Source organism: Ovis aries, chromosome 13 (assembly GCF_016772045.2).
Source record: "Ovis aries strain OAR_USU_Benz2616 breed Rambouillet chromosome 13, ARS-UI_Ramb_v3.0, whole genome shotgun sequence".
NCBI lineage: Eukaryota > Metazoa > Chordata > Mammalia > Artiodactyla > Bovidae > Ovis > Ovis aries.
The window spans coordinates 30,553,473-30,571,386 of NC_056066.1; the positions used below are offsets into that span (position 1 = coordinate 30,553,473).

Sequence of the window (17,914 nt, forward strand, 5' to 3'; positions counted from 1 at the left end):
TTGTTTTAAAAATATTTAGCCCAAGTCATTGCTGGTCTACAAGCCATGTCAGTGATTGCATACTGACACAAGAAATTAGGAAGGAAGGGAAGGCGATAAGGAGAGAGGGGTGAGGGAGTAAAAGAGGTAAGAAGGAAGTAAACTTGGAAGGAATTCACACAAATGTAGCATTTGCTTCATTTCTTCCAGTATTTGCTACAGGAACAAAAACAGCCTTCCAGGATTGAGAGAACCCCTCATATCAGGACATCCCCCAATTTCACCTTGACAGTGTGCAGCACCATCTGTCCAGTAAGACTGAAACCTGATCCAATCAACACCACTTTTCATCAAAGCAGGACACAAGCGAAGAAAGATGAAAACACTGCCTCATTCGGGCAGCATAGCATATCTCAGAATCAGCACTAAACGCATCTCAGTAACATGGTTAAGGGTAGAAATGCACACATATATATCCTACCTATTCACAAATTACCTGTAAAAAGCATTTCCTCCTTTGATTCTCCAGCAATTCCTAAAGTCAGTAATTGACATCACTTTACAGGTAAGAAAAACCACAGAAACTTGGGGAAATTAAGTAACATCTCTAAGAACAGAAAATGTCAGAGTAGGGATTTGAATCTAGGCCTTCTGACTCCGAATCTCTTATATATTTCTAGATCAACCAAACATGAGCTAATGAAGGGCGCCAGCATCGGGTACCACGTGTTGCTGGATCAGTTGATTATGTATATATTTCTGTTTGGTGTCTTTGAAAATGGAAAAGGGAAGTGTGAGAAAGAGCTTCCAAGAACATGGTTGCCTACGAGAGAGACAGACAGAGATGCTACACAGTAGAGCTGCGTGTGGTTTAAATGGCAGTCAGCTGGCTCACCGACATCCTTGCCCTCAAAGTCCTACTGAAGAAGTCCATTTTCAGACCCCTGGTCTACAGTCTAAGGTTTCTGAACACAGACACCTAGCAATTATTCATTACAGGACACAACCCTAGTACCATTTCTGTCCTGTTCTGAGGCTCCAACTGCCAATTTTGTCATAACAAGTAACTTCAGGATATGGAAAACATACTCTAAGGATGCAAGCATTCTACAAAGCACATCATTTCCCAGCTAATCTGAACTTCAGAAATGAGAAGAAAATGTTTACTAGGACAGTGATGCAGTATTTCTTCTTAAAACAAATGATGATACTCTGACTCTGCCTTCTTTTTGTTACACTGACAGACCTTGCTGTATCAATGCTTCACTTTATTGTGCTCTGCACATACTAATTACATTTCTTATAAAGTGAAGGTTGCGGCCACCTCACACCCAGCAAGTCTGTCGGTGCCATTCTTCCAACATCACTTGCTTACTTTGTGTCTCTGGGTCACATTTCAGTAATTCTCCCCATATTTCAAGCCTTTTTATCATTATTATTTATGTTATGGTGATCTGTGATCAGTGATTTTTGATGTTACTACTACACGTCACTGAAGGCTCAGATGATGGTCAGCAGTTTTTATCAGTAAGAAAATTTTTAATATTTGATTATTTTTGGCTGCACTGGGTCTTGGTTGCTATGCATGGGCTTTCTCTAGCAGCAGTGAGTGGGGTCTACTCTCTAGATGTGGTGTGCAGGCTTCTGATTGCAGTGGCTTCTCTTGTTGCCGAGCACAGGCTCCAGAGCTCATGGGTTTCAGTACCTGTGGCTCGCGGGCACAAGAGCTCGGGCTCAGCAGTTGTGGCAAACGGGTTGAGTTGTGGTATATGGAATCTTCCCAGACCAGGGATGGACCCAGCAATGGCAGGTGGACTCTTGACCAATGAACCACCAGGGAAGTCCGTCAGTGAGAAATTTTTAACTAGGTATGTACATTTTGGGGCTTCCTGGGTAGATGAGCTGGTAAAGGATCCACCTGCAATACAGACAGACCCCAATTCGATTCCTGGGTCAGGCAGATCCCCTGGAGAAGAGATAGGCTACCCACTTCAGTATCCTTGGCCTTCCCTGGTGGCTCACACAATAAAGAATCCACCTACAATGCAGGAGACCTGGGTTTGATCCCTGGGTTGGGAAGAGCCCCTGGAGGAGGGCATGGCAACCCACTCCAGTATTCTTGCCTGGAGAATTCCATGGACAGAGGAGCCTGGCGGGATACAGTCCATGGGGTCACAAAGAGTCAGACACAACTGAGCGACTAAGCACAGCACACAGCACATGTACATTCTTAGACATGGCGCTATTGCACAATTAACAGGCTACAGTATAGTATAAATAAACTTTTTATATGCCGTGGGAAACCAACAAACTTGAGTAATCTGCTTTATTGTGATGGTCTGAAATGCAAACTACAGTTTTATCAGAGGGGTGCCTGAATGAATGTGAAGCTATCCAGAATAACAGAGGAAAAACAGACCAATGGAAAAGTGATTCCTATTTCATAAAATGCTTTTAAAGAAAACCGATATTATGAAATAGTAGGAGTAATCCATCATGATATTTCCAAAGCTATTTAAAATCTGCTGGTTAAGTACAAAATAAGCAGATACATTTCTCTCCAAGATTATCAATATTGTCAATTTCCTCAACTTAATGGTTAAACATCATTAGTCAGATATTTAATCACTTGGGAAATTAACGGGCTTTATTCTCTACACCGTGAGTCAGAAGACTGCTTGGGATAAGTGGAAGTGCAAATGTTGCACATATTGGGCTTAGCCAAGTATCCTACAAAGGTGTAACATGGCTGGCAGTGGACTGCTGTTCATATATTTTGCTTTCATCTTTACTTGGACAAGAGACAAGCTTTTCCACTTCCCCAAAATCAAATTGATCGCTTGTTTAAATTTTGCTATAACTCTCATTTCCTCATTTGCTATACCCTATGTCCTCCTGTCCATATCATTGTCTCATTACTTCTTTTTCTCCAATTTCCACATTTCCTAAAAATGAATAGAAGTTTCTGGGGAAAGTCTTAAATTTACAAACCAGTCTGTATTTCTGAAGCGTCATGTTTAAGTTTTTAAAATATTTTTCGGCTGTGCCACTCGGCATGTGGGATCTTAGTTCCCTGACCAGGGACTGAACACGTGCCCCCCTGCACTGGAAGCTCAGAGTCCTAATCACTGGACCACCAGGGAAGTTCCTGACATGTTGTGTTTTAAATGCACAGTATATTATGTTGTGCGGTGTCCTTAGGCAGTACGGTCACTGAGGGAAGGGCCAAGTGACCAGGTGATAGTAACCACAGGGCAGAAATTCTCTAAAAAGTTGGGGGGTTACTAGAGGTAAAAGCCTCTTTCTTAAAACATTCACCTAATTGACAGCCTACACTTACCCAGTATCCTCTTCCTGCCTCCGAGCCCTGCCCACTTATATCATGGAATCAACTGTGAAAAGAAATAATCAATGAGACCTTTGGAAAAAATATGTCTTCTAAAATGGGTAACCAAAAAAAAAAAAAAGCCACGAAAAGCATAAATTACATAAAGATGTGAACTAATTCCTAAGCAAAGGAGATTTCCCTGATAGAGGTGTCTCTGCTCTAAATATCTTTCTTCCTCATCCCCTGAAACTGGTTAGTCTAACGAAAACTCCAGGCTAACTTTCCCATGGGTAGAGTGTATCTGATGAACAAGCTTCCTGGACTCTCTGTCATTCACACACATGACCATGAACTAACTTAACTGGACTGCTTTCTTATTTAACCTCTGCTTCAGATGCGTATCACAGGAAAATGACTTAGAAAACCGCTGAGGAAGGAGGAGGGTCAAAAGAGGAGAAGTAGCTGTGTCTGGAGCACAGAGGATTTCTTGGCTTGCTGTATTTTCAAGGCTCTGGGTCAGTGTGAGAGCAACGTGGACCAGGGAAAGTTTCGGAAGGACCTCACAGACAAGCCTCAGTTTGTCCAAATTTGCCCAGGAGAGCAGGAGAGGAAGATGACTCTCTTCTTTCCTAGATTGCATCACCAGCTCCCTCCCACCCAGGTGCAGGGTTTGCCTGAGACAGACTGGCTTCTGGGGCCATTTGCTACAAGGCTTCCACCTGGACATACCTCTCCTGGAGGAACACAAGACAAAGAAACTATATGGGACTAAAAGCAAGTGTGTGCAAGCACAGCTGGGGCAAACATGGACAGAAGATACACAAAGACCAAAAAAGCCCTATTGCCACTTCTAAAGAGCCTGGAGCAAAAATAGGGTATTGGCAACTGCAAAAGCAGGGTGCTGTGCACCCTACCCTGCACTCAATACCCCCTAAGTGTTGGGCAAAACCCTAAGCCACCCCTCCAGCCCGATCCTTGGACACACTCCTGTCTTCACCCCATATAAGGAACCAGCTCCCTCACCCCTGGGGAGTGAGCAAGGGAACCCATCACCTGTTCTCACTCCTCCCTGCTGCAACGGGAGCCCCGATAAAGCCTTGCCTGAATTTGTCTGGCCTCTAGTCAGTTTCTATTGATTGGAGAAGGACACGAACCCTGATCGGCATCATGCCCACTAATCCAAAAGTACAGGTATGTTATGAACCGGTTTAATGGATCATCCTTGAACTCAACATACAGGTACAGGAAAGAACAGCCTGTACTCTGCTACCAGCAACCTACAAGCCTGCTTTCCAAGGTACTTCATCTCATGTTCACTTAGTAACAGCCTCTGACTAAGCCTGTAGTCTTTTTAATGGTAATCCTCTAAAAATAATGTACTTAAGTTCGACGCTCCCTGGTTGACACATATGGAAAACAGACCTGGGGGAATAACATCAAGAAAGGAGGTCAGCTCTGTACCCTGGGCCCTCTTGTCTGAGACCTCGAACCCTCCAGAGAGCTGTCAGTCCCCAGCCATGTCTCTATTTAAGCACTATCAATGGAGACACAAAAGCCAGAGGATGACGCTAATGACGCCTGCTAACTGGAGCACGCAAGAACTGAGGGATGCAAGCTGGACCTGGTTGATTCGGGGAAGAGGAATCTTATACTGATGAAAGTCGGAGTACCCAGAACGGACCAGAGGCTGCTTGTGAGCATTTTCATTTCTATCACTTCAAACTCATCTGTGCACTCTAGCTGGGGGAGGGGGAGGTTGGAGGGATGGAGTTACCTTCCCCCACCCCCATTTATTTACCTTAGAGTCAAACAATCCTCAGTCAGATTTAATAGCAAACTTCAGATTCACAGCTGCTTCGTGGATACTGGAACTGGGAAGCCTAGCAGAAAAGCATGATTCATGTTCACTGACATGGGGTGTGTGTTGGGCAGGCGGGTGGTAAGACCACACCGTAGCTTCGTGGTGGATGCTATGCTCTTTTCTTAACAAAGAACCAAGAAACCCATGCTTCAGGTCCACAGCGCACCTTAAAGCAGGCAACTATTACAGATGACAGAGATGGAAACCGCACGAGCCAGAGCCTGCGCCGGCACCGACTCTACGAGCTGTAAGTGGACTCGGAGGAAGGGGACATGCCTGTTTTATTTTCTGAGTTAATGTCACTGGTGAAGGATGTAGTACCTGCTTCCGTACAGCTGCGATCCTCCCAGCTGGCTTGGTGTCTCTCGCTTTCTCACCTCCCTCTGAACGAACGCAGCAATTTCAGAAGAGGGTTAAGATAATTAGAAGAAAGCTCGGCCATCATCCCATGTGAAAAGCTGACACCTGGCTCCTGGGGGCCCGGCAACAAGTTCCTCCGACCTCAGCCGAGCTCATCCATCAGCTGTCTGAGGCGGGTTCCCTCTGCAGTAATAACATGCAGGGAGCATCTCAGCATCCCGTCAGTCAGGCTGCGGGAGCCCTAACTTGCCGCACGCTTGGCTGGCTCCAGTTAGGAGTCCTCACCCATCTCCTTATTAGAAGCCTGAGTAGCGCTCGGGTGCTGTTCTAACAAGGATCAGGCGGCAGGATTAAGCACTGTGACAAAGAGGATCTAATAAGCTAGAAAGGGGTGCACCCACGGACACGCTAGCTGCCTCCCAGACGCACATTCCCTCTGCTTGCTCTCTGGTGGGGAGGCCCAGGCCACGTGGGGAGCCAGCCCGCGCCGTGATGAGTGGTGACCCTCTGACCGGCACTGCCCTTAAGATCAGCTGTCACTCACAGGCTGCTTCTGAAATTGCAAATTGGATTTTCCATTTTATTACCTGCAAAGGCACCACATATACTTCATTCCAGAGCCTTGAGTATAGCAGCTCTGCCATGCGACTGTATTTTGTAAAGGCTAAAGCATGGAAAACAAGCATTCCCCTCGCTAGTGATACATGTGATCAGATGGAACAGGCCTTGTGGCCCCATTGATAAGCAGACTTGTTTGCACGTATAGAAATGGGTTGTTTTCATAATCCTACTGATAACAATTCTTCCTGAGTACTCCAAATCCTGAAACGCGTGGCCAGGAACATCATTTATTGCATATTAAGCAATCAAGGCAACCTGGGCAAATTTTTCATGTCATTGAAGGATCATTCCCTCCCTCCCTAATTCCAAAATCCGCAGAACACTTTTTAAATGAGTGCATGCTAACAGCCAGGCTCCCTCGCTCATGGAACTCTAAGGCCATCGTCTAACAAGGTAAAACTAGCAAACCATGGCTGATGGGGTACTCTATCATCAGTATACTGGATTTGCTGAAACTCAGGAAACTGATTCGCTGCTGAAGGGGGTCTAGATGGGACATTATGACAGCTGAGAGATCACCTCTGCTCTGCAGTGAATCAACACACAGGAGCTAACCACAAACAACTCCGGCACAATATAAAAGCGACATTCAGGGCTGCTCCGAATATAAACAGATATTCTACATGTAGATCCCTAAGCTTATTACTGTATAAGAGGCTTCTAATTACAAAAGTGCACGATGACAGCTGGAGATGGAAAGCGTCTATCTTTTTCACTTCTTCAGCAACAAACTTCACTGAATGGAAAATGAGCAATGAGGCTTATAAAATCATGCTCACATTGGAATAACAAATGTTTGCTATAATAAAACACTGGAAACAACCAGAATGTTCAATAGGTGAGAAGCAGCATAACATAGCTACTCAATGAAGTGTTATCTGGTTATTAAAACAAATGACAAAGACTTGTATGTTTTGACTTAGAAAGAGATCTACACCCTAATTTTAAAAAATTCAGGGTATGCTAAGTTTGTTATGATTTCATTTTTGGAAAAAAGTATAGAAGAAAGAAATCTCATATTAGGTATACGAGGAAATGTTTAAGTCAGAAAGAGAAGAGAAGGACACGTATCAAATTGTTAATACGCATTTTCTCAAAGAGGGGAAATGAACGTGGGGAAGGGATCTGAACTCACAGAATACAAGGGTAAATTATTTATTTTCTTTCTCAAGAACCCCATGTGATTACAAGTCTGAATTATTTTTACAATTAAATAAGAATAAGGTGAATGAAAAGGATACCATCAAAAATAATTCAAAATACAGGACGGATGCTAATTAGTACAAAGGCAGCACCTTTTATTTAAAATGGCCTCATCCCACTGCAGGAACAGCCTGATGGTCTGCTAAGCGCTAACTGGATTGAGAAACAGGGTCTGAGGCTGCTGCTTTTTCTGGGCATCATCGATGCAGTCCAAGTAGGCTGGAATGTCTCATGACAGCTCTCAAATTTATTCTGTGGGGAATTCGAGGCCACACTGTCATTCTGGCAATTGTCTGCTTAGCCTTCTGGGAACACATTTTTAAAACAGGCATTTAGCTCTCTTAATACATACGATGCACTGCTGCTTTGTGAAACATACTAAAACTGTGACTTTTCCGATCTAGTCAAGGGAAGCATACAATTTAAATGAAAGAGACTTTTTAAAAAGCTCAACACCCTGCCAAATGGCTTCAACAACAGTGGCCTCTGATTTATGTGTGTACTGTGTGGAGGAGTCCAGAGGCCCTTTTAAAGCATGAAGAAAAATATCACTTTACAGTTTTCCCCAGTGCCCTTCTTGGCCATATGACATCTGTGTTGCAGGTTAAGATGGACTAGAAAAGGGTCTCTCAGTCGCTGGTAAATACAATTCCCCATCAACAGAGCCATGGGCATCCTGAGGGCTCACCACCATCGCTGCTTTATTCAGCAAGTCCCTGTCTGTGGAGGTCCAGTGAATAACTCATGTTGTAAACCTGGCCTTTGTGTAGGATTTCCCCATTATTCTTCTAAAGGTGGGAGAAAAAAACCTTATGTTTGCTTAACAGATTTCCCTTTTATTGTTTATGTAACATCAGGAAGCATATTCTTTTTTTTTAAAAAAAAATTTTGTTTATATATTTAGCTGTGCTAGGTCTTAAGTTGCATCATGTGGGATCTAGAGTTCCCTGACCAGGGACTGAACTTGGGCCCTGGCATTGGGAGCACTGGATCTTAGCCACTGGACCACCAGGGAAGTCCCTAGGAAGTATATTCTAAAGCCCAGTGGGTCTGGCTCTGGATGCCACATACCATTCACTGGCTTTCTGACCAAATGACCTTGGGTAAATCCCTGTGTTTTCTGAGCTTCAGTTTCCTCATCTGCCAAGTGGGGATAATGGTACCAACTGACAGGATTGTGGACAGGAGCCCAAAGGTGTACAAAGTCATTCTCTACCCTTGAAAGCACTACATCAATAAAAAATACTCTTCATTATTATGTTAAGCGAAATCTGCAAAGGAGAGAAAGATGTATACTGGACAACAATTTGCCTAAAACAGAGATTCACTCAGGGAATTCATCTCCTGAAAGTTAAAGTTGCTCAGTCGTGTCTGACTCTTTGAAACCCCATGGACTATACAGTCCATGGAATTCTCTAGGCCAGAGTACTGGAGTGGGTAACCTTTCCCATCTCCAGGGGATCTTTCCAACACCAGGGATTGAACCTAGGTCTCCCACATTGCAGGCGGATTCTTTACCAGCTGAGCCACAAGGGAAGCCCAAGAATACTGGAATGGGTAGCCTATCCCTTCTCCAGCAGGTCTTCCCAACCCAGGAATCGAACTGGGGTCTCCTGCATTGTATCTGCCGAAATAGAATGCAAAATAAACATACATTTGCCTGGTAGTACTCTTTCAAGGAAAGGGCCCCCAAGTTCATAAACTTCTCAAAGGTCTGTGATTAACAGTAGGGCCACGGGGCTTCCCTGGTGGCTCAGTGGTAAAGAATTGCCCGCCAATGCAGGAGACATGGGTTCAATCCCTGATCCAGGAAGATCCCACATGCCATGAAGCAACTAACCCCGTGCGTCACAAATACCCAGCCTGGGAGATGCAACTACTGAAGTGTCTGTACCCTAGAGCCTGTGCTCTGCAACAAGAGAAGCCACCACAATGAGAAGCCCGTGCACCAGGACTAGAGAACAGCCCCTGCTTGCTGCAACTAGAGGAAAGCCCATGCAGCAAAGGCGGCCCAGCACAGCTAAAAATAAAATTAAAACAGGAGAAATTAGAAACAAAAGCAGGGCCAAGAAAAAATTAGGAATGCTGATTTCATTCCCTAGAAGACTGAAGGGCAGCAGTCTGCAGCGCCTCATGAGGGTCAGGTCCCAGAGCGCATTAGGTCATTCAGCGTCCTCCCAGCCCTCACTGCCCTTCCACGGAAGTCCCCCAGTTCAAGGACAATGTTCTGACTGCCTGGGAGGTTGGAAATGTAAGCACCAATGAGAAAGCCCCAGTTACCCCAGAGATCCCAAGGAGACATCCCTGAATATCAACAACATAATCTAAATCAATGGATGTTCAAGGAATAAGTTCCAGCAATCACAACTTCTTATAAGATCAATAAAGGTATCACACCCTTCGGTAATCTATTCCAAGTACAGATGTGTAAGAATTCTGAAATTGAAACCAACTCTCTTATTTGATGAAGAGCAACATGATGTGAGTGGAGGAAAGAACTGATTGCAAAAGAAGTCAGCACATATGTGGAATCTAGAAAAATGGTACAGATGAACTTATCTGCCAAACAGACACAGACACAGAGGTGCGGAGAACAAATTTATGGACCCCACGGATGGAAGGGAAAGTGGGAGAAATTGGGAGACTGGGATTGACACGTACACACTACTATGCATGAAACAGATAAAACTAATGACAACCTGCTGTACAGCACAGGGAACTCCGTACTGTGGTGACAAATGGGAAGGAAATCCAAAAGAGAGGTAACGTATGTATCATACAGCTGATTCACTTTGCTGTACAGCAGAAACCAACACAATGTTGTAAAGCAACTGTATTCCAATCAAAATCAATAAGAAATACTAAAAGAAGTCAGTACATTTGGGTTCAACTCTTACGTCTCTCATTAACTACTCATATCCTTGAACGTCATTTAAGCACCCAACTTTGGTTTCCTCATCTGTGAAAGAATGATATCAGGACTGACAAGTTCTAAGATTCCTTCCCAGTGTAAAACATAACTAAATTTTTTAAAGGAATTCTCATTCCAAAAAGCATTTGTATTTATATCAAAGGATGGATGTTAACTAAACATATCGTGGTAATCATTTATAATATATGTAAGTCAAATCAGTATGCTGTATACTTTACACAGTGCTGTATGTGTATTATATATCAAAGTTAGAAAAAAAAAGAAAAAATTATGCTAAGGATACACAGATATTCACCGTGATTTATGAATACAAAATTTCATTTATGCTGCCTGTGCTCCTCCAGAACACCTGCAAACAACTCAAATAACTGAAGGGTTGGTTAATATATTACGAGACACTCTTACGACGGCAGAGTATGTCGTCGTACGGTTAAAAACGATTTCAAATAAAATTTAATTACATGGGATAATGGTCATGACACAACACTGAAGGCTGAAATGTAGGCTATAAAACCCATATCTGATGATCCTATGTTTAAAAAAAGTTTATATACATATGGAAAAAGACTAGAAGAACATACACACATGTGCATACACAAGAAGAGAAAAGACTTCTTTCTTCTTAATAGTGGTTATTTCTGAAGGGGAGAATCACCCTTTACTGTGCTTCCCAGTTATTCTAAAGCAGTGATTCTCAGACTTGAATGGGCATCAGAATTTCCTGGAGGCCTTTGGGAAACCTCCAGGGTTTCTGACTTAGGAGCACCCGGATAAAACCCGAAGTTTACATTTCTAACAAGTCCTTAGGCTTCCCTGGTAGCTCAAACTGTAAAGAATATGCCTGCAATGCAGAGGACTCAGGCTCAATCCCTGGATCGGGAAGATCTCCTGAGAAGGGAATGGCAGCCCAACTCCAGTATTCTTGCTTGGAGAATGCCATGGACAGAGGAGCCTGGTGGGCTACAGTCCATAGGGTCCCAAAGAATTGGACAAGAATGAGCAACTAACACTTTCACTTTAGGGGATGATGATGTCTGCTCTAGGGACCATTCTTAGAAAAAGTTTCCATTTATTTATAATAATAAAAAATATTAAGCAATCAAATGTTTTTAAAAGCTTAAATAAAGCAGCCCCCAAATATTAAATCTATTTAGAGTACTAAAAAAAAAACCCCTGAATTTTCAGATACTACTACTAGTTCTATTAAGATGTTAAGCACACAAAAGCTTCCATAAAGTAGTGAATGCTAACATTAATATCATCTGCATCATAATTATAATAGCTATTAACTGCGGAGCATATATTATGCACCAGGTGCTGCTTCAGGAACTCCACATTATTTCAAGGAGTAACAACAACTGTGCACGGAAAAGTATCACTATTATCTCATTTAAAGAGGAAGCGATAACTAACATTCAGGGAGGCTGAGCCCCATATTCAAGGTGGGATTCAAAGGCCAGGTTATCTGACTCTTTAAAAGCGGCTGGTCAAAACTTCCAGAACTATGTTGAATAGTAGCGGTGAAAGTGGACACTCTTGTCTTGTTCCTGACTTTAGGGGAAATGCTTTCAATTTTTCACCATTGAGGATAATGTTTGCTGTGGGTTTGTCATAGATAGCTTTTATTATGTTGAGATATGTTCCTTCTATTCCTGCTTTCTGGAGAGTTTTTATCATAAATGGATGTTGAATTTTGTCAAAGGCCTTCTCTGCATCTATTGAGATAATCATATGGTTTTTATTTTTCAATTTGTTAATGTGGTGAATTACATTGATTGATTTGCGGATATTGAAGAATCCTTGCATCCCTGGGATAAAGCCCACTTGGTCATGGTGTATGATCTTTTTAATGTGTTGTTGGATTCTGATTGCTAGAATTTTGTTGAGGATTTTTGCATCTATGTTCATCAGAGATATTGGCCTGTAGTTTTCTTTTTGTGACATCTTTGTCAGGTTTTGGTATTAGGGTGATGGTGGCCTCATAGAATGAGTTTGGAAGTTTACCTTCCTCTGCAATTTCTGGAAGAGTTTGAGTAGGATAGGTGTTAGCTCTTCTCGAAATTTTTGGTAGAATTCAGCTGTGAAGCCATCTGGACCTGGGCTTTTGTTTGCTGGAAGATTTCTGATTACAGTATCAATTTCTGTGCTTGTGATGGATCTGTTAAGATTTTCTATTTCTTCCTGGTTCAGTTTTGGAAAATTGTACTTTTCTAAGAATTTGTCCATTTCTTCCACGTTGTCCATTTTATTGGCATACAACTGCTGATAGTAGTCTCTTATGATCCTTTGTATTTCTGTGTTGTCTGTTGTGATCTCTCCATTTTCATTTCTAATTTTATTGATTTGATTTTTCTCTCTTTGCTTCTTGATGAGTCTGGCTAATGGTTTGTCAATTTTATTTATCCTTTCAAAGAACCAGCTTTTGGCTTTGTTGATTTTTGCTATGGTCTCTTTTGTTTCTTTTGCATTTATTTCTGCCCTAATTTTTAAGATTTCTTTCCTTCTACTCACTCTGGGGTTCTCCAACTCTTCCTTTTCTAGTTGCTTTAGTTGTAGAGTTAGGTTATTTATTTGACTTTTTTCTTGTTTCTTGAGGTATGCCTGTATTGCTATGAACTTTCCTCTTAGCACTGCTTTTATAGTGTCCCACAGGTTTTGGGTTGTTGTGATTTCATTTTCATTAGTTTCTACGCATATTTTGATTTCTTTTTGATTTCTTCTGTGATTTGTTGGTTATTCAGAAGTGTGTTGTTCAACCTCCATATGTTGGAATTTTTAATAGTTTTTCTCCTGAAGTTTTGGCCACAGCAATCAGAGCAGAAAAAGAAATAAAAGGAATCCAAATTGGAAAAGAAGAAGTAAAACTCTCACTGTTTGCAGATGACATGATCCTCTACATGGAAAACCCTAAAGACTCCACCAGAAAATTACTAGAGCTAATCAATGAATATAGTAAAGTTGCAGGATATAAAATCAACACACAGAAATCCCTTGCATTCCTATACACGAATAATGAGAAAGTAGAAAAAGAAATTAAGGAAACAATTCCATTCACCATTGCAACGAAAAGAATAAAATACTTAGGAATATATCTACCTAAAGAAACTAAAGACCTATATATAGAAAACTATAAAACACTGATGAAAGAAATCAAAGAGGACACTAATAGATGGAGAAATATACCATGTTCATGGATTGGAAGAATCAATATAGTGAAAATGAGTATACTACCCAAAGCAATTTACAAATTCAATGCAATCCCTATCAAGCTACCAGCCACATTTTCACAGAACTAGAACAAATAATTTCAAGATTTGTATGGAAATACAAAAAACCTCAAATAGCCAAAGCAATCTTGAGAAAGAAGAATGGAACTGGAGGAATCAACTTGCCTGACTTCAGGCTCTACTACAAAGCCACAGTCATCAAGACAGTATGGTACTGGCACAAAGACAGACATATAGATCAATGGAACAAAATAGAAAGCCCAGAGATAAATCCACACACATATGGACACCTTATCTTTGACAAAGGAGGCAAGAATATACAATGGAGTAAAGACAATCTCTTTAACAAGTGGTGCTGGGAAAACTGGTCAACCACTTGTAAAAGAATGAAACTAGATCACTTTCTAACACCGCACACAAAAATAAACTCAAAATGGATTAAAGATCTAAATGTAAGATCAGAAACTATAAAACTCCTAGAGGAGAACATAGGCAAAACACTCTCAGACATAAATCACAGCAGGATCCTCTATGATCCACCTCCCAGAATGCTGGAAATAAAAGCAAAAATAAACAAATGGGATCTAATTAAAATTAAAAGCTTCTGCACAACAAAGGAAAATATAAGCAAGGTGAAAAGACAGCCTTCTGAATGGGAGAAAATAATAGCAAATGAAGCAACTGACAAACAACTAATCTCAAAAATATACAAGCAACTTCTGCAGCTCAACTCCAGAAAAATAAACGACCCAATCAAAAAATGGGCCAAAGAACTAAATAGACATTTCTCCAAAGAAGACATACGGATGGCTAACAAACACATGAAAAGATGCTCAACATCACTCATTATTAGAGAAATGCAAATCAAAACCACAATGAGGTACCACTTCACACCAGTCAGAATGGCTGCGATCCAAAAATCTGCAAGCAATAAATGCTGGAGAGGGTGTGGAGAAAAGGGAACCCTCCTACACTGTTGGTGGGAATGCAAACTAGTACAGCCACTATGGAGAACAGTGTGGAGATTCCTTAAAAATTGCAAATAGAACTACCTTATGACCCAGCAATCCCACTTCTGGGCATACACACCGAGGAAACCAGAATTGAAAGAGACACATGTACCCCAATGTTCATCGCAGCACTGTTTATAATAGCCAGGACATGGAAACAACCTAGATGTCCATCAGCAGATGAATGGATAAGAAAGCTGTGGTACATATACACAATGGAGTATTACTCAGCCGTTAAAAAGAATTCATTTGAATCAGTTCTGATGAGATGGATGAAACTGGAGCCGATTATACAGAGTGAAGTAAGCCAGAAAGAAAAACACCAATACAGTATACTAACACATATATATGGAATTTAGGAAGATGGCAATGACGACCCTGTATGCAAGACAGGGAAAGAGACACAGATGTGTATAACGGACTTTTGGACTCAGAGGGAGAGGGAGAGGGTGGGATGATTTGGGAGAATGACATTCTAACATGTATACTATCATGTGAATTGAATCGCCAGTCTATGTCTGACGCAGGATGCAGCATGCTTGGGGCTGGTGCATGGGGATGACCCAGAAAGATGTTATGGGGAGGGAGGTGGGAGGGGGGTTCATGTTTGGGAATGCATGTAAGAATTAAAGATTTTAAAATTTAAAAAATAAAAAACTAAAAAATAAAAAAAATAAAAATTAAAAAAAAAAAAAAGCGGCTGGTGTTCCCAGTACAGGACACTTAAAACATTTTCCTCTTCCTGTAAAAAGGTACTGAGGTGTTGTTGGAAAAGTCAACATCATGACATGGTTTAAAGAACACTGAGAGAAGAAACAGAAGAACACCCTTCACCTCTCTCACAGGGTCCAGAGTCCTATCATAAGAACCACAATCCAGAATCATCACTGTAACCTCTAGGAATTTTGTGTCTAAATTAAGATACCCGGGCAGAGGAATGTGTTTGGCTGATACGCTTTCATTAATATGACAGTGAATATTTTCAACAGACCCTGTTAATATAGAGCATGCACTTCCCTATTCAAGAGTCAGAAAACAAGGTCAAGGGTTTTGGGGTGTTTTGGTTTTTTTTTTTTGCTTAAATTGATCATGTATTTTTTAAAATTATTTTTTGATGGAGTGTAATTGCTTTACAATGTTGGGTTAGTTTCAGGTGTCCAGCCTAGTGAATGAGTTATACATATACGGGTACCTGCTCTGTTTTAGATTCTTTTCCTGTATAGGTCATTACGGAGTATCGAGTAGGATTCTCTGTGCTACAAAGTGGGTCCTTACTGGTTACCTCTTTTATATGCAGTACTGCGTATATGTCAGCCCCACTCTCCCAATTTATTCCTCCCTTCTTCTCCCTTGGTAACCATAAGTTTGTTTTCTACATCAGTGACTCTATTTCTATTTTGAAAATAGGTTCATCTGTACCATTTTTTTTTAAAGATTCCACATGTAAGTAATATCATACGGTATTTGTCTTCTTTAAAAAGAAAAAAATCTTGTGTAATTACACACTGAACAAATTACTATTTTAAAAATAATAACATTCCATCAAGTCAGAATTGTTGAGGAAAATCACTACATGCTTCAGAGAACTGAAATTATCCTGGGAAATTCTTATCAGAGAAAAAGGATGAGCAGGTTTGAATCTGGGTGAGGAATCCCAGACAAGGCGACCAGGGCAGATCACAGGTGGTGTGTACCAGGGCCAGGGAGTGGATATTGGCATATTCCAATCGCTTTTTTTTTCTGGCAAGGCTTTCTTGGGGCCCCTGCTGCAACTGGGGACAGTGAGAACAATCAACAGATTCCCTTGCTTGTCGGCTCCCCAAGGGGTGGGGCAAGCTTGTTCCTTACGTGAGCTGAGGGTAAGGGTGTGTCCAGGGCTAGAGGCGTGACTTAGGTGTTTTGCCCACCTTTTAGGTGGTTTTGAGTGCAGGGGGCATGTGTAGTACCCTGCTTTTGCTCCAGGCTCCTCAAAAGTGGGAGTTGGATTTTTGGTTTCTTTGGATCTTTATCATTTAAAAAGAAATATCTATACTACTACAAAGAAATAGCCATGACTCATATTTTATAATCGTCAGGGCTGAGTTAAAGCATTTCTGAGGGTCTCACGTGTCTCCAACAGTTTCTAAAGGCTGCCCTCTAGGGAAAGAAGGGGGTGGGAGGCAAGGAGATTATACCTGTCTCTCCCATCTCTCACCACTTCCTGAACACCATGATATCTGCACCAAATGACAACAATGGATCGAGGTGGCCCCCAGATCTGAGGCTCCTCCCTTTTCACCCAACATCTGTAACTGCACTTGGGAGATTCCATGTGTACAGATATGCTCACTAACTGACATAAAGAATCTGACCGCACACTGGTGATCCAGTGGCTAAGACTCCATGCTCCCAATGCAGGGGCCCTGGTTTTATTCCCTAGTCAGGGAACTAGATCCCACGTGCTGCACAGTAATAAATATTAGATAATTAAGTAACAAATGTTAAAAAAGAATCCAACCACAATCAAGATGCACAGTTTGCAGGGCATGCGGGGCTGATGGAGATGGAGTCTTAAACACATCCAGATGTGTATCAAATTTTCATTTTCAAATTATGTAAGAAGTGGAAATGACTTTAGTTCGCAGGAGATAAAAGGCTGACTCAATGAGTACAAATATGATCACCTAATCTTAATAATTATCATCTTAATCACCTTCCCAAATGGCAACAACTTAGAGTTTTAATATTTAAACTTAAAAACAGTTGTTTAAAAAGCAGAGCGATTTTTCAGCCAACAGGACTGATGCTGAAGTTTAAATGTCACTGAAATACATGCCTAAGCATTTGCTCCTATGGAAGTAAGAAATGAAATTAACTTTATTTTTTATTTATATATAAATACCCTTGAATCCAATTTTATTAAAGGTTAAGTAAGGGATCAGCCTACTACACAGAACCTAAACTTAAGTTATATGTAAAAATGGCTTGTTTCAGCTTTGCTTCTCACTCCGGAGCTTATACTTTTATTACTTTGGTGCCATGCGTTACACTCTCTGCAGAGGCTGTAGATGGTAAGAGTGCAGATATTATGCCACATAAAATACGTACTAAGATAATTAAGAACTGTGAGTGACACAAATGCTAAATCTACATGAATAAAACTACAACAACTGTAACTCAATTTCCGGTGAATTCAAAATTATTCATGTTAAAGAAGAGGCAAATGTGTTTCAGGTTATACATTAACAATCCATTTTAATCTGTTTTGATGAAACTTATTTTCCCATAAGCTTAGCAACTGTAACTCAGAAGAAAGATGCGATGGGAAAAAAAAAACAAAACAAAACCCACAACTATGGGAAAGCAGTATTTCCATGAGTGCAAATACATACATACACACGCATGCACATATAC

At 41.3% G+C, this 17,914-nt stretch overlaps 1 protein-coding gene across 4 annotated transcripts in view; it reads right to left on the reverse strand.

Moving 5' to 3' along the window:
* The window catches only part of RSU1 (Ras suppressor protein 1), a 211,504-nt gene that overhangs the window by 107,432 nt on the left and 86,158 nt on the right, over nucleotides 1-17,914 (reverse strand).